This window comes from Corythoichthys intestinalis, chromosome 7 (assembly GCF_030265065.1).
Source record: "Corythoichthys intestinalis isolate RoL2023-P3 chromosome 7, ASM3026506v1, whole genome shotgun sequence".
NCBI lineage: Eukaryota > Metazoa > Chordata > Actinopteri > Syngnathiformes > Syngnathidae > Corythoichthys > Corythoichthys intestinalis.
In genome coordinates this window covers 18,714,188-18,740,451 of record NC_080401.1, presented here as the reverse complement: position 1 = coordinate 18,740,451, position 26,264 = coordinate 18,714,188, and positions in this window count along the sequence as shown.

Below are 26,264 nucleotides of genomic sequence, written 5' to 3'. Positions count from 1 at the left end.
TCTTTGTCAATGTCTCTTGTTACTAAGTGGGCACACACGGCTTATAGGCAGGAGAGGCTTATGTATGTACAAAATAGTTTTTCCTTTAAAAATGTACTGGGTGAGGCTTGTAATCAGGGGCGCCCAATAGTCCAGAAATTACGGTAAATCTATTAACAATTTTTCACATTATAAATATTTCTCATGATGAACATCGACATAGTGGTATGCTACATATTTCTGAAACCAAAATTTGCCATGCTGTAAATATTGGGCAGCTGCACCATACACATTACAGTGCACATGTACAAATGTTATAAGAGTACTGTAACAGCATTACCAATAACCATTATATTTTGGTTTACAAAATTAACTGAATTTCACCAAACCTCTGCCAACCAGGTTATAAAAGTACAGAAATAATATAGAAATCCCTAAAAGTTCAATATCAAAAGCCATAATAGAACAGTTTCACAAACTAAATAAAAAATTGTCAAAGGTTTACCTCATTTGGAATGTGATAAACGTCTTGAGGTACTGTTCAAACTCTTACAAACTAGTCAAGTTTCCATCAGCAAACTTTATTCATCTTTTGTTCCAATTATCCTCACAAGTGTCACGGGGGTGCTGGAGCAGTAGGCGGGGTAGACCCTGAATTGATTGCCTGCCAATCACAGGGCACAAACATACCGTACTCAGGGACAGTTTGATATGGTCATTTAGCCTACCGTGCATGATTTTGGGATGTGGGAGGAAACCTGAGTACCAGGTAAAAACCCACACAGGCACAGGAAGAACATGCAAACTTCATACAGGAAGGCCAGAGCCTGGGATTGAACACTTGATCTCAGAATTGAGAGGTGGACGTGCTAACTAGGTGCACCGATACCATTTTTTGGCCCCGATACTGATACCTGGCTGTGCAGTATCGACCGATACCACTCCGTTTGAAAAAAAAAATATATTAACAACAACAACAAAAAAAAATATATATATATAGTACAGTGTTCCCCACCAATGAACGAGACTGTGGCTGGGCCCGCCACAGTCTCGTTTGCCCCCCCCCGCTGAAAAAAAAAAAAAAAAGATAATAATCAGATGCGTCAGTCAGCCAATTACGCAGCTGTATCCCACTCCACTCTACTACCCCCGCGAGCGAGAGCGCGCGAGGGTAGTAGAGTAGCATTTTAAAGTAGTATTTTATTCATTTATTTATTTTTTTTAAGGCCGCTTCAAACTAGCGGCAGCTGAGTGGGAAGAGTTCAGCGGACACCTATTCATTGTGTATTGTAGCGTAATGTTCGTAACTATGCAGGCCCCCCCTTGAGAGACGCAAAGGGAACAAGTAGGAAGAATGGGAGAACGAGCGAGATAGCGAGAGATAGCGGTCGCATGTCGTAGCAGCCCGCTGTTATTTTGTTATTGTTTTTCTTTATTATTGTTACCACAATCAAGTGGGTAAGCAAATACAGACTTCTCTCCTTCTTCCCCATATCCGGGGCATTACAATAGTTTGGATCGGACTTTTCGGCGAAAGTGAGCGGTGGACGGCCGTCTTGGACGGAAAGCAAACTTTGATTGAACTTGCGCGGAAAGGCGGGGCCCAAAATAAAGCCTTGCTCTATTTTCAGAGCGTTGATCACAGTAAAATATTTATTAGTTCAAGCAGAGTAAAATGATACCTATTCACGGTACAGGAACGTCGTTTCCGTGTCCATCGATTGCTAAGAAAAGGCTGTTTGTACGAGTGACGTGTGGGCGCTCCCATCAGGGGGGACATTTCGCGTGGAGTGGCTATTTTTCGGCACAACACCGGTGCGCCAACTTCAGACAATTACGGCTGACGAAACTTTGATAAATGCCCCCAAATTTCGCGAGCTCTGGGACACTCGAAAAATGACTCTCATACCTCTCCTTGCTAAGTTAATGGTACCTCCATGTGCGTTTGTGTGGAAATTTAGTTCACGAACAACAGGGGAAAAACTATTCACCTTCTCACCGAATCAAGTAAAGCTCTTTACACGGCTATTAGAATTCCCCCAGTCCTGTAAATGGGTCAGTTGACAGAAGGACTGTTATTGTTGTGGTAATGTAGTACTTATGAGGGTCAAATAAAAAGGAAAAAGGAGGACTACGACGGCGGTCTGAACCCCGCGGCTCTCGGGCCGCATGCGGCTCTCGGGCCGCATGCGGCTCTTTAGCGCTGCTTCGGAGCTTTTTTTTTTTTTTTTTTTTTTTTTTTTTTTAAATGGAAAAAGATGGGGGAGGGAAATATATTTTTTGTTTTAATAGGATTTCTAGGAGGACAAACATGACACAAACATTCTTTCAATTCATTAATATTGTAATGAAGTTAAACTTGTGGTGGCATCGTACAACAGAGTAGTCACGTGGTGCGCTATAGGATCCACTGCAGGGAAAATAAACATTTAATCATGAAGGCTAATTATGTATTTCTAGCCAACTTAGTCATTTCTATAGTAGGCTAGTATCGATAATTATAAGGCTTGTACAAGGCTTTTAATTTTTTGCTGCTCCAGACATAATGTATCAGTTTTTTTTTTTTTTGGGGGGGGGGGGGGGGCAAATATGGCTCTTTCAACAGTTTGGGTTGCCAACCCTGAGTCACTACGAGATGTAAGTCGTACTATTGCTACGAGAAAAAAAGTCGCATTATTACATAGGGTAACGTAGCTGTAATCAGCTACGCATTTTACATACATGTACCGTAGCTGAGAGCTATAACATTAGCCTAGCTAATGAAATATTTCAAATATATCTTTGTTATGGTTCTTCTTGGGGGAAAAAAATAATGGAAAAAAAAAAAAATCGCCGTGACACGACATGGTGAGGCTGTCCAACTCCGATGCAGCCCACCACCACAGTTTCAAAAAATCCTATGGGAAACACTGTAGTATATACAGTATATATACTGTTTATATGAAGAGCTACATACTTAGATGTGAAATCATTGCTATCATGGCTTTGTCAGGCTGCTGCTTACGTACCTTTATGAAACAGGAAAAAGACTAATAGACAGTGAATCCAGTAGATTTTTTATTGTATACCTAGTATGGGTGACAAATAATAATAATAATTGATGACTGCATCGTATCTCTCTATCATACACCTCACCTCATACACATTTTATATTTATATGTATTTAGATTTTCTACTTCATACTTGCAAGTTACTTCGAGCGAGTGAGCTAGTGAGAGAGGAAATCAAAGCAGCGAGCCTACAGTATGTGCATTTTTTTATGCTTGTAAAATATCTACAGAGGCAAAGCCTGCATGTATCATCTTTTTTTATTGTTGTTGTGTGTTTCCACTGACGATCGGACACTTAAAGCCAGTCGTGTAGTTGCTGGATGATGTGCGGACGCTAGCGAATGCATGCTAACCGTTTATGAATGTCACAACTGTATAAGCAGCTAATCACCGCGGATTTGTGTTTGTTACTGAGGACGAAGTTGATTGTTTTATTCTTCACGTGATGACATTAGGATCAACGGCAAAATAAAGTCAAAAAATCATACTGATGTCCTACATCGTCATTTGGGAGTTTAGCTCGCTGTGTAACCAGGACTAAGCCATAGCGTCTTGGTGAGGACAGTACAGCTGCATTCAAGTGATGCCAGTAAGTGGTATCGGCGCACTATTTGTTGTTACTCACCGATATCATCATTTTAGTGCCGTATCGCGCCCCCCCCCGCCGATACTGGTATCGTTATTGGGGCAACATTAGTGCTAACCACTCATCACCACATCAGCAACATATCATGTTCAATTAATTATGAAACGACTGATCACCAAGCCTGAGCTACTTTTTTGTTTTGTTTTTTGTCCGATCTAGGATCTCGATCTTAAAATTCCGCAGCCACACAAAGAAAAATCAAAATAAGGAGATGGAAAATTAGGAATAACACAGTGCTTTAAGCCAGTGGTCTCCAGCTCGGTCCTCAAAGGCCCGCTGTGGGTTGTGGTTTTTGTACCTGCCGATCCAGCACAAATAGTTGAACCAGTGAGGTTTCTGCTAAAACAAGCAGCACCTGACTGCTATAAACTGATTGGATTTGTAAAACACCAGATTGGTGAAAAAGTGTTGTCATTTGACTGGTTGGTATGAAATCCTGCACCCACAGCGGGCCATTGAGGACCGGGTTGGAGACCACTGCTTTAGGCAAATCACAATTTTCTTACATCACGCTATGCTGAAAACACATTCTAGTGATAATTCCTGATGGTCTGGGAGTAGGTGTGGGGATTTACCATTTCTCAGGACTTTGGCCTTTGTTGATCCTAACCCTCAAAGCCTTGCCTCAAAGCACAAATCCACATAACCAGAACGTATTGTTTTGAAGCCTTACTAAACTAAACCATCAAGTGGAACATCACCAGCGGACAGTCACAGGACTTGAGTAATTACCTTTTTGCACACAAACCTCTGCTTCTCACACACACATCTTGTAATGTAGGTCATCTCATGGATCATCACAGAAGAGAGAATGTTCCACATATACTTTATGTTGCTTCCATATGCAGTCAAGTGTGACTGCACTAACGACTTGTTAATGTGTTTTACACTTACAGGTCTAAAGGACACGGATGAGTCACGGATTCAATTTCCAAACAGTAGTATTCATCTACCCTACTAAGGCTCAGTCATACCAATAAGACTAGAGATGGGAATCTTTGGGCACCTAACATTTAGATTACGATTCAGAGGCTCCGATTCGATTATAAATCGATTATTTATGTACCCCCCCCCAACCCCACTTTTAATGTTTTGTACATTAGTTCCAAAGTTGTTCAAAAATCCTCACAGGGTAAACCAAACTACTATTTTTGTATCACAGTTAAAAATAGTAAACAAAACACTCAAGTCCCCATTCTGTATCAGCAGCTTTAAACTTTATTCAATTAATTTAATGTTGTGAATCAACCGTTAAAGTTGTTTAAATTGCTCCCGTTATTCCATAATTTCCTTTCTGTCTACTTTCGACGTGAAAGTTTTAAAACTGTTTCATCATTTAAAAATGGACTCAAGTCAAGATTTTGCCGATTTAGGGGTATTTTAGATCAAAAGTAATTAGGTTCGCTACAACAGAGCCTTCTAGAGAAGTCTACTGCTTTAAGATGGCGCCTGTTTACTAGCGCGGGAAAGTCTGTCATTTCGCATCTAGTTCTTGGTACATGTTCTAACACGGCCGTCGTCTGTCATTTCACATCTAGTTCTAGATATATGTGATATCTACCATAGCCGTATGTTGCCGTATGTTTGTAGAAACTAGCAACTGAGCGCTGTTTGTAGCGGCTGATGGCCGCAGTCAGGTATTATTGTTTTTTTGTTGTTGTTTTTTTTAATCTAGCGGCATGAGTTGAACATGAGATTTACTCCGGGTCCGGTTCTCATTGCGTCTCGAAGACCACGCTGACTGTGTTTTATTTCCGCTTTACTTGGTATAATTCGCTAATCTGAATTTAGATGTTTCTCGAATCTTCCATGGCCGAATCGCGAATAATCTAAGAATTGGAAACTTCACACGCCTCTAAATAAGACCCTAGGTGTTACCTCATATGACAAAATGGCTAGATTGACTCTTCTCAATTAGGTCCAACAGTCTTAATTTTGAGCTAACATGGAATATGTACAAATTCTGTACTGAATAATATAAAGAACAGAGATTTGATGTCCGCAAGTACACTTGGTTTTTTATCTTGTCCAAATCAAATCTCTAATCAATATTGATTCACATTGTCCAGTATATAGTTTTGTATGTTTTTTTCATCAAGGTACAGTCTATGACATCTTTAGCACAATTACGTCTGGCTTCACAATAAGAGCATCTGGAGTTTTGTATATCAGAGATGCAAGTGGGACCAATCAAAATAGATTTCTGTTTCAATTTAGCAGGGCATGTGATTGAAAACATCCTGTTGTTGTAATATTTTGAAAAATGGATATACATTAAATCTACCTACTTCTGCTACAAATTATGCAGGTTTGTATGAATGTTTTCAATAACAGAGGTTAAATTTGTTTGAAGGCAGTAGCTTTTGTGCATGAATGTTTTTGTTGTTGAAAAAAAGTGATGTAGAAAGCTGTCAAGGGTATGTTTTTTTTTTTTTTAATCTTCATACTTTTCGAGCAAAACAATTAGATTTTGTGCAAGATGGAAAATGCATGAAGATTGCATTCACTCATTTGGCTTTACTTTTCTCTGTGCAACTTTTCCAACTGATAGAAACACATTCTTTTGACTTTGGTGTGAAATGTGTGTTTGCAAACTGTATTTGGTCTGCATCAGTCCCTAAACTTATATTGCTGGACAAGGATAAGCAATAGGACATGCACTGCAAGTACAATGGCGTTTCATATCACATAATTTTAACTTTCAAAGCATCAGGCAACAATTTTTAATGCGCAAACAGGAAAAGCGTTGCTTTATGGAAGCTCATTTTGAAACTGGTAGAATTGAGATTGTTTGAAGCAGAAATGGCAAGCAGCTCATCAACATCAAACAACCCTCTTTAACATTCCAACCTCAATCCATATAAGATAGTGTTTGTCCACTCTTTCTTAACTCATCTTAAACAAAAGAGCTCTGCTTCTGATTGTGAGAGGCATAGAGTGGCAGAGAAAGTGATGTATTGACTGAGAGGATAAGGCAGAGCGGGCTCATGTCCCACAGCTGCCCATCGTGCATTGCCAGTCTAGCAGATTGAATGAGGGATCGAGGGTCATTCTCAAGTGGGATGAGGGCAAGCTGCAGTCAATGTGACATCTAATCAGTGTGTGAGTAAAGACTGGAATTAAGGGGGCAGTGACAAACAAATGAACACAGAAAGAAATCTGTAGAAAGAAATGCGTTAAGATTAGGTGTGTCCTGAAACTGTTTCTGTGGCATTTACTGCAGTCAAAAGACCTCCATGAAAAGGGACACCGAATCCTTTTTAAAAGGTACGAGTTTAAATGATTCTATATCTCTTCTCAATTTCAGAATGAATTGCAAACATTAACATGCAAATATCTAAGCTACTTTGAACTCTACCCAATGTCTTTCACCATCAGCAGAAGTGCCACAACTCTGTTGGGTGGGCTGATTTTCTAGAAAGCCAGAAACATCACACAAGTATGCTATAATTAGTTTGGATGAATATTTCCAGTAAAATACCAACTCCCTAGACAAATAGTTTTTAAAATAAGAAAAAAGGCTAAATTAAACCTCAAATTATTATTTTTGACATGACGAGATTCACGTGCGTCGAGAAGCGCCACAGTTGACCATTTACTGTATTTTTTTTTTTGCCTTTAAATATTAATTTTTCTTTTCTAGCTTTGCCTGCCTCTCAGCCTTAGAAACGAGGTGCATTGTTTCAGTCAAGGTTCGCGGTGAGGTTATGGGTAATGAAAAAAGCTATTTTACATTTCAATCGATGGTATAATCTCCAAGTCCCCAATTTCCCAACACAAAAACACTGATATCACCTTAATTCATCCATTTAGATGGGATAATTAAGGGATCCGTCTACAGTTTGACTATTTTTTTTTCTCATTTTGGCTTTATGTTGTCCTCAATCCTAAAGTACAGTTGTCAGAATTAATGAGAAATTTTTGCACCACAAAACCTAAAACATTGCCTTTGACAAAGAATGCAGTCAATTAAAAAAAAAAAAAAAAAAAAACAGAAACCCTGAAGTATTTTCATGTACATTTATTTGTTATCATCTTGTGTTCCTATGGGTTCTATTTAAGGGAAAAAAAAAGCCTAACTGGAATGACTTCCGCAAAGCGTTGCCACTGAAGCTTACAAAAGACTCTTGACCATTTGTATGTTTCAAAGTCAATAACATTATGTTAGTTGGCTAAGGGTTCCTACATCAATTCCTCTTTCATGGTTTTCCATTCTTAGTAGCTAGAGTAGGCATTCTGTGGCATGCTCCTTGACGTTGAAGGACCCAGAGCTAAATTGACTTGTACTTCTCTACTTGGCTTTTATTTTAAATGTGAGTAATGAGCACACTCATCGGCAGGCTTGTAATTCTGTGGTTTATTATTTTATTCATGTCAACGGATGCATGAAAGCAATAACAAGGGCCAAGTGAATTAACAGGGCAACAATAGTTAGACACCAAATTGGCCTGCACCTCCGTACTTTACAGTCTATCAGGCTTGACCAGTGGGGCCGCTGCGCCTCCTAAAACTTTAACCCTTTACATTTCTATGGAGCAACTCATTAGCTAAGTAGAATTCCCTCTTTCTAACCACATCTTGGCTCTTTGTCTGATGGCCTGTCTTTGTTTCTCTTAAATGATCCCACACAAGGCCTATTTTCTGGTTAATACATATTTACAGCCATGTAAGGTTTTTGTGGGGATCCTGTAGTTTTATTTTCCAGGCCATCATTCTAGACACCGTAAAACCATTACCAAGCTGTTTAGGGTAATTGTTTGACCGTATACTAGTTCCATTCGTGGCTCTCAATGCGTTGGCGTCTTTAGAGTTGGCAGATGGCTAGACAACACATGCAGGAGTTTCCCAGGAATAACCTTGTACATTGAGAAACAGCCACAGGGTTACTGCTTGGAGTCGAGTTCATCTCTTATAAATTACAACAAAATGTAACATGTTTCTAAAAATAGTTTACTTTAGTATCAATAAATATATGTCACAAGTAAAAAAAAAAATGTTTAAGATAGCAGTCTTGAGATAAACATCACAAAATCTAATTTTGAAATTATTTTTATGAGGAACTTTCAAAAGCACCTTCTTAATAATACACATGTTGATGTTTTAATATGGTTTGCAGTGTTTGGATGTGTAGGTGTGTTTACAGTAGCCTCCTGGGGGGTAGGGTCACCCAATGTATTTAGTGAATTAAAGAGGCCAGCTGTGATACTGCCTGAAAGGAACATGAACACAGACAAAGGGGGAGATCCCTATGCTCCCTTCAAAACAAAAGAACCAGAGACAAGAGACTGAAACCACACAATCATCTCACCGTCTACAATGGCCAAGCTCCTGTAACAAGCAGGATCAGGGGATCGGCAAGGACTAAGCCAGCATTGGCAACAGGTTTCAGCAGAAGCTGTTAATTCCACTCCGCTTAGCACACAATTAATTTCACTCTCATCCAGGAGCTGAAAAAGCTCCCGAATAAGCGAAGGAACCAATTCCAAAACCAAGATTAAAAGGTGAGGCAGCAAAGGTTCTTGAACAGATGGCCATTGACCAAAGACATGAGTGCATGATGATGACTAAAAGTAAATGCGGGTGGGGTTGGAGTCAAACAGTCAGCCTTCTTATCATCTTGTACCAACAGTTATAGTGCTTAAGACTCACAACTGGCTGTTTAACCATGCAGTGAAGCAATTGTCAGCACATGCATGAATCAATCTTTTTATTGACTTTCTATTGTAAGATCCTTAGGACTAAGTTGGATTTGAATGTTATTACCATGCCAAAAACTACATTGAAACAATAAAGTAAACCAACCTGAAAAAGAGAACCCCTGTTGACATTTCCGTTCGAGTTCATGTGAACAAAGATAATGCTCCTATGGGCTTACTTTGACCAAACCATGAAGTTGACTAATTGGTGGTTTACTCAGCCACCTGCTAGAACCTAAGGGAGCTCAAGGACAGCAAAACTGTTTTTTTTTGCCAGCCACATACCTAAGTATTACATGAGATCCCTGGAGTGAAAAGTCTCCTGTGCTGCCTGTAATACTACTACAGTGGTACCTTGACATACAATTGCTTCGACACACGATCTTTTCAATATCCGACGTAAAATTTGACTCGCCATTTGTTTCTACATCCGATGACATGCTCGAAATATGACAATTTATGACAGCGCTGCAGTTTGCAATTGTCCGAAAGACGGACGCACGGCGTATTTTCTTGTGAGATAAATCAGCATTGGTTCCAAGAAGGTTAGTCCAAGTGGTGAAAAAAAGATACGCTTACCACTGAAATTAAGATGGGAATGATAGAAAAATATGAGCGTGGTGCGTGCATCCGTGAACTGGCCGTAGAATGTCTACGATCTCGACGGTTCTCCTCCGACCTCTGTTTGCCAGTCTTTAGAAGTTAAGGTGACAATTATTATTATTGCAACATTGTCAAAGAAATCGCCAGCTTCGTCAGGTTTTTAATCATTTTATTTCAGAACTTCGTCAGATTTTTAATCATTTTATTTCAGAACTTGTGCAACACAACACGCTTACTGTCCACCGCAGTTGATGCCAACAACAATAGGACATTAAAAGTAGTGATGCACGATAATGCATTTTTCAGCCGATACCGATAACCGATCATTTCCTCCTCGTTCCAACCGATAACTGATAATGTCAAGCCGATAATTTTATTAAAAGATTTATGTAAAATTTTAAAGTATACACAAGAGAAAATATTACTGTGCAAAAATATTATTGCACTTTTTTTCCAACATCAAATGTGAACAAATAGTAAATTCTAACATCTAAATAAAGACAGATTGTCTGACATTGTGTAGTGGTAAACCTTTGGCAACAATTACTTAGAGTAAATACATAAGTTGCACAAAAATGGCTTTAAAAGTAAGCCATTCCTAACGTATAACATTACTACACAGCAAAAACACAACTCCTTAATACTAGTTAAATTCCCTTGTTTTCAGTGTAAATCTATTGGAATTAAGTGAAATTAACTGCCAGCACTTCAAGTATATTTCACTCAGATTTCTTGAAGAAAAATAGCCAGCTGAAAATAAGCTTAACAGCCTTATTTTAAGCAATAAATTATAATACATAATCCTAAAAAAAAAAAAAACTTGTCAGAAATGTTCTTTATTCAAGAATATGTATGGTTCAAAACATTATTTGAAAGCAATTTTTTCTTGATTTAGGTGAAAAAAAATTTTTTTTAGATGTTTGGGCTTAATAAGAACAAATGGCAATATTTAGTTCAAGTAAGTGGAATAATCTGACGCATTCATCTGTTAACTAGTATTCAACACTCAAACAAGCTGGGGAAAATTATTTGACTAGATTTAAGAAGAATGATCTGATTAAGACGTCATAAATTTAAAGCGTACTGAATGCATTACTGCCTGGATGAGTTCTTTGTGTGGTTTGGTGCATGTTAAAATGATCAACTAACCACTGTGCCGTCATGATAAACATGCTTTCTTGACATCACTTATGTAAATGTCCATGGTAAAACTGATGTGATCGGCATGTCTTTCACGAAGAATCGTGGTCGTATAAACTGCATTCTTTTTTCATCCAGGGGTTTGGCTATCGGGTCATTTCGGGAATTTCCTCCTCCTGTGCCCTTCAGTCCGCCCGGCTACCAAATTAGCACCTGCGCCAGGCCTCTGTCTTGAATTGGAGTGGCGGCGGCAGCTAAGTTCGTACCGGATATCCGCCAGCCCGGCCGGCTCGCTGCGGCATATTCGGTGCTTGGCTCTGCTCTGCCCGCCGAGGGCGAGGCGGCGGCCTGCGTGACCGGACCGGCGGGCTCCGTCGGAAGACAGCTTGTCAACTATCAGTCTCGTGAGGTGTTTAGCCATAGATGGGAGTTTACCACCCGCTTTGGGCTGCATTCCCAAACAACCCGACTCCGGGAGGACCGCAGCGTCTCTGTATCGTCACAAGCCCCGTAGCTTCCTTTATAGTTTATTTGTGTTTACAATAGCTTTAGCATTCGCGCTAGCGGCAGCCTCGTATTCGTTCCAAAAATCATTGTGATGCAGTTTTAAATGGCTGCTGGGTTAGTGCGAGTTGTGTTCAATGAGGACGCTTTCTTTACGCCTTGTGGAACTGTTTTGTAGATGGCAAGAGCGTCGTTTATTTCATTTCACACACGGGAAAAGCAACGCACGCTAGTGAGAGCGCCTCAACACTGATGTGTAACACCGCCTCCTTTATGACGCCGTACTCCTTAACCCCTCCTCCCACAGGGGCTTCAGAGAAGGGAGGGGTTGAGCAGGCGGCGGTGGAGAAGTGGAGAAAACTGCTTGGTTGCGCACATTTGGAGGCTAAATCAAGTATATAATTATCGGATTGCATTATCGGTTGATTTTTTTTTTTAGCTGTATTATCTGTGTGACGTCATAATTGCCATTATCGTAACCGGTAACCGATATTATCGTGTATCTTTAATTTAAAAGTGTAAGTAAAATCTCTACCGCACCTATCCCACTGTCACGTCAGCCACGCAGTGCGTTCAGGAACAGTGTGCAAAACACATCCGCCGCATTAGAACCCGATTCGCTATATTATTACAGGAATTATTCCTATGTTATCATTCCGATTTGTATTTATTATTTATTTTTTTCGCTATGTGTAATTGCCATTTGTAATGGTACCTGCAGTATTTATTAAGGATTTAGTGTAGGTTTTTGGGCTGTGGAACGAATGAATGAAATTATATAATGTATTTTCAAGGGAAAATCCTGCTTGACAGACGGCCATTTCGACTTACAAACAAGCTCCTAAAATGAATTCACTTTGTATGTAATAGAATTCCTTAAAAATATCTGTAAAAATAAATTAGAAAAAAATGTGTATTAATAGCATACTAGCAAGTACTAGCTACACTGACATTCACCTTCCTCCATAAAAAGGCATATACATGTGGCCTGACAATGCTTGTGACTGTGAGGGATGTGGTGACTAACGGCCCACAACAAATCAATTGTCCAGTAAGGGGCAGAGATAAGAAACTACAACCGCTGGCCAGTTAAAGCCTGTGACCTCCCAACCATCCATCTCTGTCCACATCTGGTCCTGTTACGCGTTTAGCGCTTCGTTCCTCCATTAAGTTCCTCGAAGTTGACAAAGCAGGCAGATGCTGCCATCGGATTGTCTGTCCAGTTTCGCCTGTTAAGTGGACGATATCACGCCCACCTACCCTCTATGTTCATTTAGTTGGGGAGCTTGGACAATTTGTGGAGGCAGAATGTCCACAATCCCTTTCATAGTGTCAAGACCCCCAAACTAAACTTCTCTAGAGATGAGTAATGGGTTTTACTGGCCCATATTGAGAATGCTTTGAAGACAACTCTGGACCTTTTAACAAATAGCACAAAGGATAATTTGTGTGGTCAAGCTAAGGGATTGATTAGATTGCACACGCTTTAGGTCAGCGAGAAGTCCATTTTTTATCAATGAAAAAAAAAACGGAAAACTGTGATCACTATATTTTTTCATGAACAGATGGGTACCAACACTTTGAGACCATGTGTGTCTTTTCAAAGGCACAATATCAATGTTGGGAATTGGGAATACATCCTAAAGTTAGATACTATACATCAAACACTGAAGTTCACCAATTTATCAATTATCTATTTAATGCAAGTGAAGGCAATAATTAAGTGTGAAAACCATATTACAATATTACCCGTTTTGGTAAATAACAAAACTGTCACCTGCTGAACTGAACAGGTTCGCTGAGTTGCATGACAGTCAAACAGATTTGCTCTGCAAACACAAATAAAGCAAAAAACAATGTAAATAGAGGATTGTTTTGTTTAGCTTTATGCAGATAACTGATTCACTGACTGCTTCCACAATTCAAATGTGGCCAGAAATGAGACTGTACCAGCTTTCGATGACCAAGTAACCGGCCGAATCAAGGTATAAAATTACAGACGCTCTTTCTGGTATACGTGAGGCGTTAATCCATCATCCATCCAGTTGTTGGCATTACTAAGCGGGTTCACAGTTCCAAATAATGATGAGGGATTTTTTATTGGAAGTGTCTTGAGTTGTTGGAAGTGGTCAGTGGTCGGAAGTTGTAAGTCTTGTGTTTTTAAGTGTTCAAATGGTTTAGGTGGTCAAAAAGCTATGTGGCTACCCCATCTGTGTCCGAAGAACTCTAGCCTCGCACTTCCATTTAAACGCACCTGATATTGTCAGTTGATTAGTGCATCAGTTGCGGCTACCGTACCATAAACTACACAAAGGGTATCATCTTTCCAAAATACAACAAAACCAATACAATAGGTGACCAATACTGAAATATAAAAATAACTAGACTATAAACATAAACTCCAACAGAGACTGAAGTGTAACAGCCGCACAATGCAATATACTGTATCTGTAGGATATAGACCAGATCTCACTTCACTATCTATGTCGTATCAACAATAAAAACGGTGTGCATTCTCAACCATTTGTGACTGGTCAATTCAGGTGGGCTCAATCAAGGTGGTGTTTTTTCACATGTTCCTGTAATGCAGATGCCCCAAGCTGATATTCACTCAGCCTTCCTGAAAACCCCTAGAGACTCAACCCTCTCCCCAAATAAGCCATTTGCTTAAGCTGCCTGTCAGTTAAGAGCATTTGTTTGCACTGAGAGTTTAACTCGGCAGGGCATACTAGATGCCAATTGTGTTGCTATGGAGGGGGTCCCTCAGGTGTGTGTTTTAGATGATATCTGGAGGGGGGCATCTATGTGAACACCCAGACATGCCCTCAGTTTACACAGAACCAAGCAGGGAATTACTGGCACACCTTCCGTCTTGATAAGACAGACAGTGGAGTAGGCTTCATGGGGTTAGCATCCCGCAGAGTTTTTCTTAGTTTGGGATAATGTTGGGAATTATATTACCAGTGTGAAACTTGTGTCATGAACAAAACAGAGGTGGAGACGGAGGGAAGTAATAGTCATAAGGAGACTGAATTTTTAGCTCACCTACTAAATGAAATGACAATGTTACTGACAAGCCAGCAGTTTGGGCAAAAATGAATCATTATATGTGAATTACAGCATGTGTGAGTAATGTCAAAAGGTATCAAAGTAAATGTTGATGCATTTTTGTCTTGAATCTGTTTATCCATTGCACAAAACCAAATTTAAAGACTCATACAAAAAGTGATTTAAACATACTTCACTTTCCTCTTCTAACAAGGTCAATGTCAGTCTTAGCATGTACGAGGCCATCGGGTTCTATTACTATTCAGTTCAGTTTTGATGATTGATTCTATAGGTATGAGGAAACATTTTTGATTTAGAAATTAATCAAAGAAGATAATTGTAAAATAAAAATTACATTCTTGTGGAATTTCTAAACAGGTAAAATGTATTTTTTCCGTTTTTAACAGGAAAGGGTTATGGCGGAACAGGAGAAAAGAAGGAGAGAGAGAGACAAAAGCACAAACTACATCAAGAAATACATTGAACACCTACACTAAATATGAATATGTTGGTGCTATTATTAGCTAGTTGTACTTCCGGTTGACACCATGTGGGGGGCTTGATGATCAAGGGAAGGGGGCCAGGGGGTCTGAAAGATAAGTGATTGGGAGGGGTGGAAATCAGCCATGTTGTCTAGAACCCTGGTTTAGTGTGAATCCCTTGCGAGTGTGGGTATGTTGACATCCTATTCTATGCTGTCTCATCGCTAATCCTGACACCAAGGATTTCTGCTTGAGTGTGTCTAATTGCACCTAGTCATGCGTGAATCCCATCAGACATGTGATCGTCCCGCAGACGAGTGGAGATGCCGTGCAATGCATTTTAATATTATATGATATTATCATATAATAACACTGAGGTAGGGAAAAGGGAATAAGGGTAAAGGTAAACACGCTTTAAATATGTTTTTGGGATGTCATTTCGTGATGTCGTGGAATATTTTAAGTAGTATTGCCACACAAGTGTTCAGCATTTCGGTGCAAGTCAAGCTTGCCACTGCAACGATCCCGAAAAGAGTCTGGCCATTTTCAAAATAAAAGCCCTTTAAGTCATGCGTAACGTGAAGCAGTACATAGTGCTGCTTATATTTTAAAGTTGGTCCACGACTGCAGTCATGTGGCTACTTTTACCCTACGATTTGCTAGTACAACAGAGCATTTCACAATGTAGCAATAAAGAAAACACCATGTGCTACCACTACGGACCGCACACAATGGTTTAAAAAAAGAAGACAATTTGATGCCTTGGTTACCCGATTCCTAGCGTCACAACAGCCCAAGCACTGCTCAAACATCGATGTATCTTTATATTACAGTCAGATTTTATATGGATTGAGGAGCTTGCTTATCGATACGCTCGTAAAGAATTTCCTAGCTTCATGAATAAATAATCTGTCGAATCAGGGTTTGGTTTTTTTTTTTTGCTACAAATCTAAGAAAAATATTTAATATTCTTCTACAATATTTTTCACATCTTTTAATTGTGGACTGGATGAAATAAAGTCAGCTGTGGTGGTCAGCAGCTAATGGAGTGGTCACCGTGGAGAATTCCCTGTACTCCATCATTCTGATGGCTGTGTCCAATTGCATTATGCTCGAGCAGCAGGTAGCCCTGCCTGCTGGGGTCGTAGTTCTGATGGTCTCACCCCATTGGTCCAAAGACTCTGGCCAAGGTTCACGGGTCAGGGCCTTGTTCGGACACAGGCTTGGCTCATGGCCAATGGATCAAGCTGCGTAGTGGTAGGCAGACCTATGATTTATGGAGGTGCTAGATGAACAGAATGCAAAGGGCTACCCTTAAATCTGGCTCAGTTGTTGTAAAAGTTTCTTTCATCTGGAAACGGGTTCCAAAACAAGCTGCCTGTTGGTAACAGTAAACAAATTAGATCTAATCTCCTGTTAGAAAAGTGATAACTATCCGATATTAAAGTTCACTGGGACTTTTCAGAGCCATACAAGCTTTTTTGGTATGTATATAAAAAAATATCCATCGTAAAAGTATGTTGAAAACTAGTAGAACTGAAAGATCATTTCGGCCATAGACCCACAACGTAACAATAGGGTTCACTTGCGAATAATTGTATAGTGTTACCATTTGGCAAGATCATTTACTCACTCCAGCTGCTAAATAATGTTAAAAACCTGAACCGTGGAACAAAGAAACAACATAATTCCCCAACAAACGAACAATAGGCTGACGTTTCCTGCGGGGGAAAAAAAAGAAGTCATAAACAATCTCATGACTAGAAGAACAGCCTAGCATGTGGTTCATTTTGGCTGGACACGCTTCGAGGTCATGTGGGTATCTAAGAAGTTCTGTAATCATATTCTCTTGGCACAATCACCAGCTGCCATTGGCGTGTGGGTGGACAGTTTGTCTCCTTCCTCTGCAAAGTGGATGCCTATGGCCATGAAACTACGTTGCCCTTTCAGCTAATTGTTTGTGGGTTGCTTTTAAATTTATTGACAGTCCTGGTGATATAGTGCTTCCATTGTGTCCCTAGCCTATTGTGAACATTAACTATGGCTCTTGCTTGCCTGGTCTTGTGCTCCCTGGTTGACCAGGGGCCAGAGATCAGTGTGATGCCCAGCAGGAGAGCCTTGTCCGTGGGCAGAAGAGGAGACCTTTACAGGTGCCTTCGCTCTTCACTTAGCAATGCCCTGCTGCTGAAAATTTGTTGTCCCCTGTGGATGTCTTTCTCAGACTGTCAGCTGTGGTGCCCCTGATGGGAGATTTGTTGATATGATAACTCGATTAGGTCGCAGAATGGATGACATGGTGGCAAAGAGCAATTCTGTTGCCCAGGGAGCCGCTGACTCCTCTCCTTAACCTCTCCTTGGGAGATCAGCATTCAGCACAAGCTGCTCATGTGCCTGTGAAAACCCTTTGCTGAGCTTCTGGTAATCAGTCTCCAAGCCACAATGGAGTAGTTCACTAACCAAGCAAAGAATCACTATATTTTAAATAATTAAACTATAGACACCGGAGGACTTCACACCAAAGAGAAATTACCAATTAAGAGCACTGAATGTGCAAGTCTTAATTGCCTGGATTTTATTTGAGGATTTATCACCCAGGCTGGCTTGTCTATCTTGCACTTATTTCCCCCTAATTGGCCCTGTACAATTTTATACTTACCTAAAAAAAAACTATTTGATGATGCGCTAAACTGACAGTGAATTGCAGAATACAGTTTACACCAGAGTTGAATAAAAAGTTATAGACTCTGTAAATTAGTAATTAATTACAAGCCATCAAAGCCAGGCTATTCTGATCGTTGGTAAAGGGATATGGATGAATCCAAGATAGTCCAGCTGGTATTATCAAGTAAGACACCACAGAAATCCTATTGTGCCCTCCACTCTACTACATTTCCATAGAAAGCTCTCAGGTGTCAGCTGCGGTATCGCTGAAAACTCTCATGGTGGTTTTAAATCAAAGGCACTGTTCTTTTGTGGGATTTAACGTATCTGCTAAGGTGCAATGGAGCTGCCCAATTACCACTGGAGAGTCAATAAAAGTTAAAAGGAACTTTAAGGCACATCTTTATTTACATTATAACAGTGGCGTGCAGTCATGTACCATTATTATCCTGGACTGGAGATTTTCATGGAGCTGCAACCTTATACACATCCACAGATTCTTTTTCTAATGCACCATCACTAATATACAGTGTATCACAAAAGTGAGTACACCCCTCGCATTTCTGCAGCTATTTAAGAATATCTTTTCATGGGACAACACTGACAAAATGTCACTTTGACACCATGAAAAGTAGTCTTTTACAGCTTATATAATAGAGTTAATTTATTTTCCCCTCAAAATAACTCAAAATACAGCCACTTTATTTTCTACACTTTCTATCTTTATCTAGTCTGAGCTTCATTGAAAGCACAAGAATAAGCAAACTAAACTAATACTGCACAAACAATTTTTCCCCCACATTTTTATTGAAAATATTTAAGCATTCACAGGACAGGGAGGAAAAAGAAAGTAAACCCTTGGATTTAAAAACTGGCTGACCTCTTGGCAGCAATAACCTCAAATAAACAATTCCTGAAGTTGCAGACGAGACGTGCATAACAATAAGCAGTTTTGGATCATTCGTTTTCACAAAACTGATGCAGTTCAGCAATATATATATTTTTTTTTTAAGTCTGATGTAAATCGCTCTTTTGAGGTCATGCTACTGCAACTCAATCGGACTGAGGTCAGGACTTTGACTGGCTCACTTCAGAACTTCTAAAGCCATTCGGTTATTGATTTTCTTCTGTTTTGAATCATTGTCTTGTAGCAACAGCAATTCCCCTTTGGGCTTCATCTGTTGGACTGATTGCCTTAAGTTCTTCAGCAAAATATCTTAATAAACTTAATTGTTTTCATTGATGGTACCACACAGTCCAGGCCATGATGAGGGAGCAAAGCACGCTCATACCATGATGCTCATTACGCTACACTTAACAGCTGGGATAAGGTTCTCCTGTTAGCATGCTGTGCCGTTTTTCCTTCACACGGGCTTTTTGTATTAACAAAAAAATTGGTCTACAGAATATTTTGCCAGAATTTCTCAGCAACATCAAAATGCTGTTTGGTACTAATTCATGTTCTCCATAGACCTTATTTGTTTTGAATGTGTTACATATGGTAGATTTGTCAATAGAGATGTTGACATATGCCAGGCCAGTCATATCTGTAAATCGTCAGCTAAAACTTTTTTTAATAAACCTCAGTCAGCATTCTGCACTGTACTCATTTTTTTAGGATGTCTAATCCTTGTAATTAGCAACAGTGCTGCAATTTTGTAAAATCTAGACAATTTTACAAACTCTGGACTGATCACTGTCAAAACTGTTGGAGATACAGGTAGTTCCCAGGTTACGAAAGCGTTCCATTTCTACACTGGCGACGTAACCCCAATTTCCACCTAAGTCTGAATTAACCCTTTAAGTACCCTGAAATAACGATCCAAAAAGTCCAAAAGTATTGTATTTTGTTAAATGATGAAGGATACACTATCCTCTGGTGGTAGCGTTGGGTCTGGCTGGACTGTCGCCTTGAGTGACTGAGAAGCAGACTCAGATGTCTGACATGGATAAAGGATAGCTGCGCTCTGGTTTGGCCCACATAAGGCTGTAAGTTGTTTCAGCTAAAATATGTTTGTGTATGCGTTTGTAATTAAGTTTACAGCGACAGTTTGTGGAGTTATGAGTGAGCGATTTGCTATAGACCCCAATCACGTGACATCACAACTCCGCCCCCGACTGGTGCCGCCATATTGTCAGTCAGCTCATCGTGTTTACATATTACCGCTACGTACATTCCTTCTATTACTGCGTGTTTTTCTGCTTGTCTAAGGAATCACCGCCTAGTAAACAAACCCAAAATCCTTCCTGACAATCGTCAATATTGATTAATCAAAATGGTGAAGGCACGTGTGGTGGTTGGTTGCAGTAACAGAGAAGATAAACGGTCATTTTAGTAGTTGCTGTGTGCCGATTGTTAAAAGGGGCAAATCTCGAAAGCAGCACGGTTTGTTTATCTCGGTCCAGGATGCGTTTGTGTCGACAGCCATTAGACAGCGGCAAAAACATCAATATGATGCCAACACGATCGCAGACATCATCAGACAGAGACTACGAAGCTCGTCGCCACGGTCGCGCAGCAAGAAGGTGAGCGCAACAACAGGTGTTGTGCCGAAAAATAGCCGCCCTGCGTGAAATGTCCCCCCTGACGGGAGCACCCACACGGAAATGACTTTCTTGTACCGTCAATATGTATTATTTTACTTTGCTTGAACTAATAAATGTCATACCTGTGTGATTGTCATTGGGATATGGTCGTGAAAACATGTAGACTAATACATTTCTGTTCAAAGATGGTTATGTGGCCCAATCCACGATTTGTTACTACAATACAGTACTAATATTTTGTGTAATTTAATTATTTAAAACAGTCTTACAGTCGTAAATCCATTACTGTAATGCGTCCATGAAAACATTTGATATTTTCATGTCAATAAAGCGTTATAAATAAGTGCTTCCGTCAGGGGGGACATTTCATGCGGGGCAGCTATTTTTTGGCACACACCGACCCGTTGTCGATCAAGTTTCATTTTACAATCGTGACAACGGTGACGCTCAGTTGACCAAATGCCTGTTTATATTCGGGCCGGTGCTGATTTTGGGTACCTGACTCCTCATCGTGACAAACTGGAGTATGATTGGAAATTTTGTGGTCTCAGGACGAGCTCTGACGCACGGGATGGGACCGGACAGGAGGAAACATCGGTTTGGGTATCAAATATGGATCTGGTGACTGGATCGACTGAAGCTTTTCCAAATAACGGCATTTATGCAACTCATCCAATGAGTTTACAGCGTCTGAAAGCAACGGGACTTCCATACTTTGCAAGTGAATCCACATTTAGAAACTACGATCAATGACAATACGGACACACAATGACGAAAAATATGGCGGCACAATACAGCGATCACGTGATTGTGTGACGTTGGTGATTGGGGTCTATGAGAATTGCAAAAACGTTAGCAATCGTAGCATTAAAGATAGTGGACTTTTGTTAGGCAAAATAGGCTAATTTAATTCACTAAATTTACATATTGAACAGAGTAGACGGGATGTTTGAACACCAATTGTCTTTTGTGTTTTGCAAGTGTTTTATTGTTAAAATGCGTGTCATTTTGAACATAAGTGTACTAAGGGTATGCCAAAAAAAATCGATTATTAGATGCATCGCGGTTCGACACGTGACGATTCGATTACGATTCATAAATGTTCGAAAACGATAATTTTCCCTAATAACTTTAAGCAATTCAAGACACGTCTGCCGCCTGGACACCTTTAATGGACGCAAGCACGAAGTTATGATAGATGCAGCTGGTTACTGAGCGAGAGATTTACTCCTTTTTGAAAGACTTGAATATAAATTTGTGTTTGAGACAGGCAGAAACCCGACGATCGAAGTTATTTTTTAGAGCGAGAGGGGAAGAGAGATAGTTTGTTGCTCCTTGCCTTTCTGTTGTTCAATAGTAGGTTCAAGTCTTGTTAATTGGAAAATGTCCCTAGTGTGTTGCTAAGTCCCGTGTGCGTCAATAAAAGGTGAGTATATGAACATTTAGCCTTTTTTTGTTGTTGTTTTTGAGACGTTACTAGACAGCGCCAAGCACTATGCTAAATAGTGAGTTCGCTAGCATGTCAAGTTGTGCGTTGTTTGGTGGTGCACAAAAGTTATTCCAGATGCAGAACGCTTAAAACCAGCATTAAGTACAGCGGTAACACTACAAAAATGCGAACTAGTACAGAAATCTGTGAAAACAAAGTATATTGGTTAAAAGAAGTCTTATTTCTAAAGGCATTTTGCTTGTTTCCAGAAAATGTGGAATCCATTCCACCAGTGTAAATTTTATTGTACAGTACTGTTGATGTTGAGAGAAATAAGTACTGCCTTTAAAATGGTTATTGTTTTTGCACTTTCTTGTTTAAAAAAAAAAAAAAAAAAAGCAGTTTAAAGGCAGCTTTTTGTTGTATGGGCATGTTTCCATCGTTCCTGTTAAATAATTAGGATATTTTAAATATATAATGGACATAAATTTGTTTGGGTACTTTATTAATTAGTAATGTATGCTGCATCGATAATTGTGATCATCGTCAATATAATGATTATTGTTCCATAATCGAATCATAGCGCCCTGAATCGTAATCGAATCGACTCGTAGGGTGCCTAAGATGTCACACCCCTAAAGTGTACGTATGTGTGTTACAGCTTTACGAATTGTCAAAAGTGAAGGAAGCAAAAAGCACAATTGCCTTGTTTGCTGTCTGTAAAGCCGAACAACTTTACATTTAGTGAGGGCAGAAAACGTCATATTAATAAAGTAAATTAAAAAATAAGATACTGTGAGGCACACTAAGTCATGTTTTTTGCGACAAAAAAAAACAACAACTGGAGACAAAATGGCAGATGAGACTCCGGCGTCGTAAAGTCAAAATCGTAAAGTGGAGTACGTCGTCACCCAGGGACTACCTGTACTTGTGGAATCTCCCAGTTTCATACAGTTTTACAATTGTGTATGTCAAGTCCTGACCTCGACCTTAACTTCACTGAGATGGTGCAGCATTATCTCAAAATGGTAAATGGTGTTATACTTATATAGCGCTTTTCCACCTTTCAAGGCGCTCAAAGCGCTTTACACTATCTCACTATTCACCTACTGGTGACGCAGCACCAGGAGCAACAATAGCCGTTCACACCAGACATTCCAGAAATGTCTGCCCTGCAATTGTTTTTTTTTTTTTTTTTTTTTTTTTTTTAAAAACGAGTAGTCCAAAACCTATACTGATGGTCACAAACGTCTAATCTGCAACCACATACAGTACTGTGCAAAAGTTTTAGGAAGGACACCTGCCTAAAACTTTTGCACAGTACTGTATATATATATTTTTAATTGTTAAATTTATTAGGATCATGGAAGCTTCCACTTGGGGAAAATATATACATACAGTATATCCTGTATATACATAATATAATAAAAATATACAGTACTGTGCAAAAGTTTTAGGCAGGTGTCCTCCCTAAAACTTTTGCACAGTACTGTAAATTTAAGAAAATCCAGATGGTTCTCATAGGGTTCTATATGAACCTTAAATAAATAGTGTGAAACAATTTGAATATTTCTGTAAATTCAGGATTATACATGCCAAATCCATGATGGATATGAAAGACATCGTTTTGCATACACCTACTCACCTCCATGGAGGGCAGATGGGATGTAAGTTACATTTAACGCATGTGTATCATATTAGACAGGCCTATCGATTTAACACAGATATATTTGCTATTATACAGCTGTGTGCCTTCTGCCACTGATATTTCACACAAACCTCCACCCATTTCACAGCCGAAGTCACAGGTGGGAATGCCTTCACACGGACCAACAACAAGAGAGTCTGTTGTAATCTTTTCCCTATGGAGGCACCTCAGACAGGGGAAGCTATTCACCGTGGCCTTCTAGGTTACGCCAAAGATGCAGAGGGCTGACCCATAGTGGCACGCATCAAAGCCCTTACAGGCACAAACAGAGGCCAGGGAGTTCAGGTGAACATTTCTCTTGCAGGTAAAAGCGAGTCACTCCACTTTTATCAATAGAAGAGAGGAAATAGACAATGTCACTAGTTCATCACTCGAGTGCCTGCAGGAAGAGGCAGTTGACGCTTACCATCTGCCAACATCTTTGATGATCACGGATCCTGTCTACCCATAAGAACAGAAGAGAAACTTATGAGATGCGCCGATTCCAAAGTGATATCTCACAGCCAAGCTTGAAATACTAGACTTCCATGTTGAACATTTGTCAGCTAACAGACAGGATCAACTCAAAAGCTTACAAACCCATGCACAATAGATCCTTTAATAACGAAGACACATATTACTCATTCTTATCCAAGCAATCGAAACATTTAAACCTGCTCAGTAGTTAACCCATTAATTTTTCACTCTCGGCCTGTCTTGAAAAAGGACAGGCTGTAAATTAGCATCACCAGATGATCGCTCACCCCTCCTGGAACAATTAAGCAGTCCTGTGTGTGAAGATAGTGACCAAGCAACAGAGAATATTGATTTGTTTTTTTTGTTATGGGACCCTGATCTTTAATTGCAAGAAAGTGTGAGTCAATTACTACTTAATGTGTTCTGCTCATCAGGGGTCACAGATGGAGAACTGTGGGAAACAGTGGTTTAGTGAATGAGAGCTCTGAAGCTTCAGAGGTAATGACAGATTACAGAATCAGAAACAAGGCAAGCATTTTTCCTCTCATGCTTTTCAAAGCCTTATGATGTAAAATAGGTGTAAAATACGTTTAACTACATTCAGGGGTGAAAGTGGCTAGAATTTCTTGCAGGAACTCCCTGACGTGAAGGTTGCCACGAAGCCAGAAATTTTGTTTATTTATTTATTTATTTGGGGGGGGGGGGGGCTCCTAAAACTACTGAAATGCAAACAAAACTGTTTTGGCACAGTTATTTCTATAACACATACAAAACTGATTTTCATTCAAAATGGTATTTTTTCAATGATTTCCAAAATAAAAGTTAACAAAAACAGCAATCACCCCAACCTACATCTCCTAATTTTTATTTTCCCTCATTTCCTCACATACTAAATGCCAAATCCAAATTTTAACTACTTAAGAACACATGATGTATATCAAAATTGAAGTTAATGTCAACATTTACTTTTGCTTTTTTTTTTAATAATAAAGATATAAATAACATACATTCAGAAAAATACAATTGACTTATATATGCAGAGTGAAATGGAATATATTTTGAAGATCGTGCAAACATTGACTTTTTTAAATCATAAGGAAATGAATAAGTAGCGTAACATAAATGAACAAATATGAACAAATATAAGTCCAAAGTGCACATTGACACCTAAGATGTTCTGAACCTCCCCATCAGAGCAAATAAAACTAAATATGATAAATAAGCCTCCTCAACTCTTTCCTTGCTTTAAAAATTTGATCAATTTTCTGTTGCATCGCCCTTTTTTTGTCGCATCAATTCAAAAAACTTTTTTTGTTGTTGTTGCTGTTCCAGAAAACATGCACTAGCTAGCTAACTCTCTCTGCTGATCACATGTCAGTATGTCAGCCAATTGAACGGATAAATGAGTCCAGGCGTTTTGCTTTGTTGTGTGCATTCACACGCTGAAGTGACTCATCATTGTCAGACTCTGATAACTGCAGCAGCTACGGAAACCTCCATGCCGTCTGTGGAATAAAATAAATAATAAATATCTGTCGAAACGGATTACGCTACACAAGCACTTTATTATGCTTGTTATTAACACTTGTGCATGTAAATCTGATGTTGGTAGATTGTTTTCTTCTTGGAGATGAAATGGATGTGTGGCAATTTTTTTTTTTTACATAACGTTTTGACAGTTGCCGTCATTCTTTTTGGAATTGAAGCACCGTGTACCAGAACAGCATTCCGGCCCTGAATCTTATACCGGAACTGCGTTCCTGCCCTGAATCTTATATCGGAACTGCGTTCCTGACAGTTCTGGCCCACTTTCACCCCTGACTACATTTTAGTCACAAAAAATATTTTAAAAAATGTTTTTATATATACTGTATTATCAATTTCTCTATGCCTGCATCAACAGATTGTCTCATCTGCTGAAAAGCAACGTATTCATCAGTTAATATCACAACCTCCTACTATGTGCGCTAACACTTACTGTTGTTTTCACACAACCTCAGCACTTAGTGTCGCGAGTGACGCAAGAAAGTATGTCATCAAATAACAGTGACCTCTTGAAAAAAGGGAGGAGGATGCAAAATTAGCATATTGCATTTACACAAAGAAGCTTACCGGATGTGATTAAATAGGTTTTAAAAAATGGAGTGGCGGCACAATAACATATTTGAAATTGAGTCAAACACTGAAATGGCCTTTAAGAAATAACAAAATTAAAACATGGACACAAACACAATTGAAATGTGAAGCAGATCAACAGGTCTTGAAAGAACGCATGCAAAAGCAGTATTGGAATATTGTTTAATTGTGAAAATGCG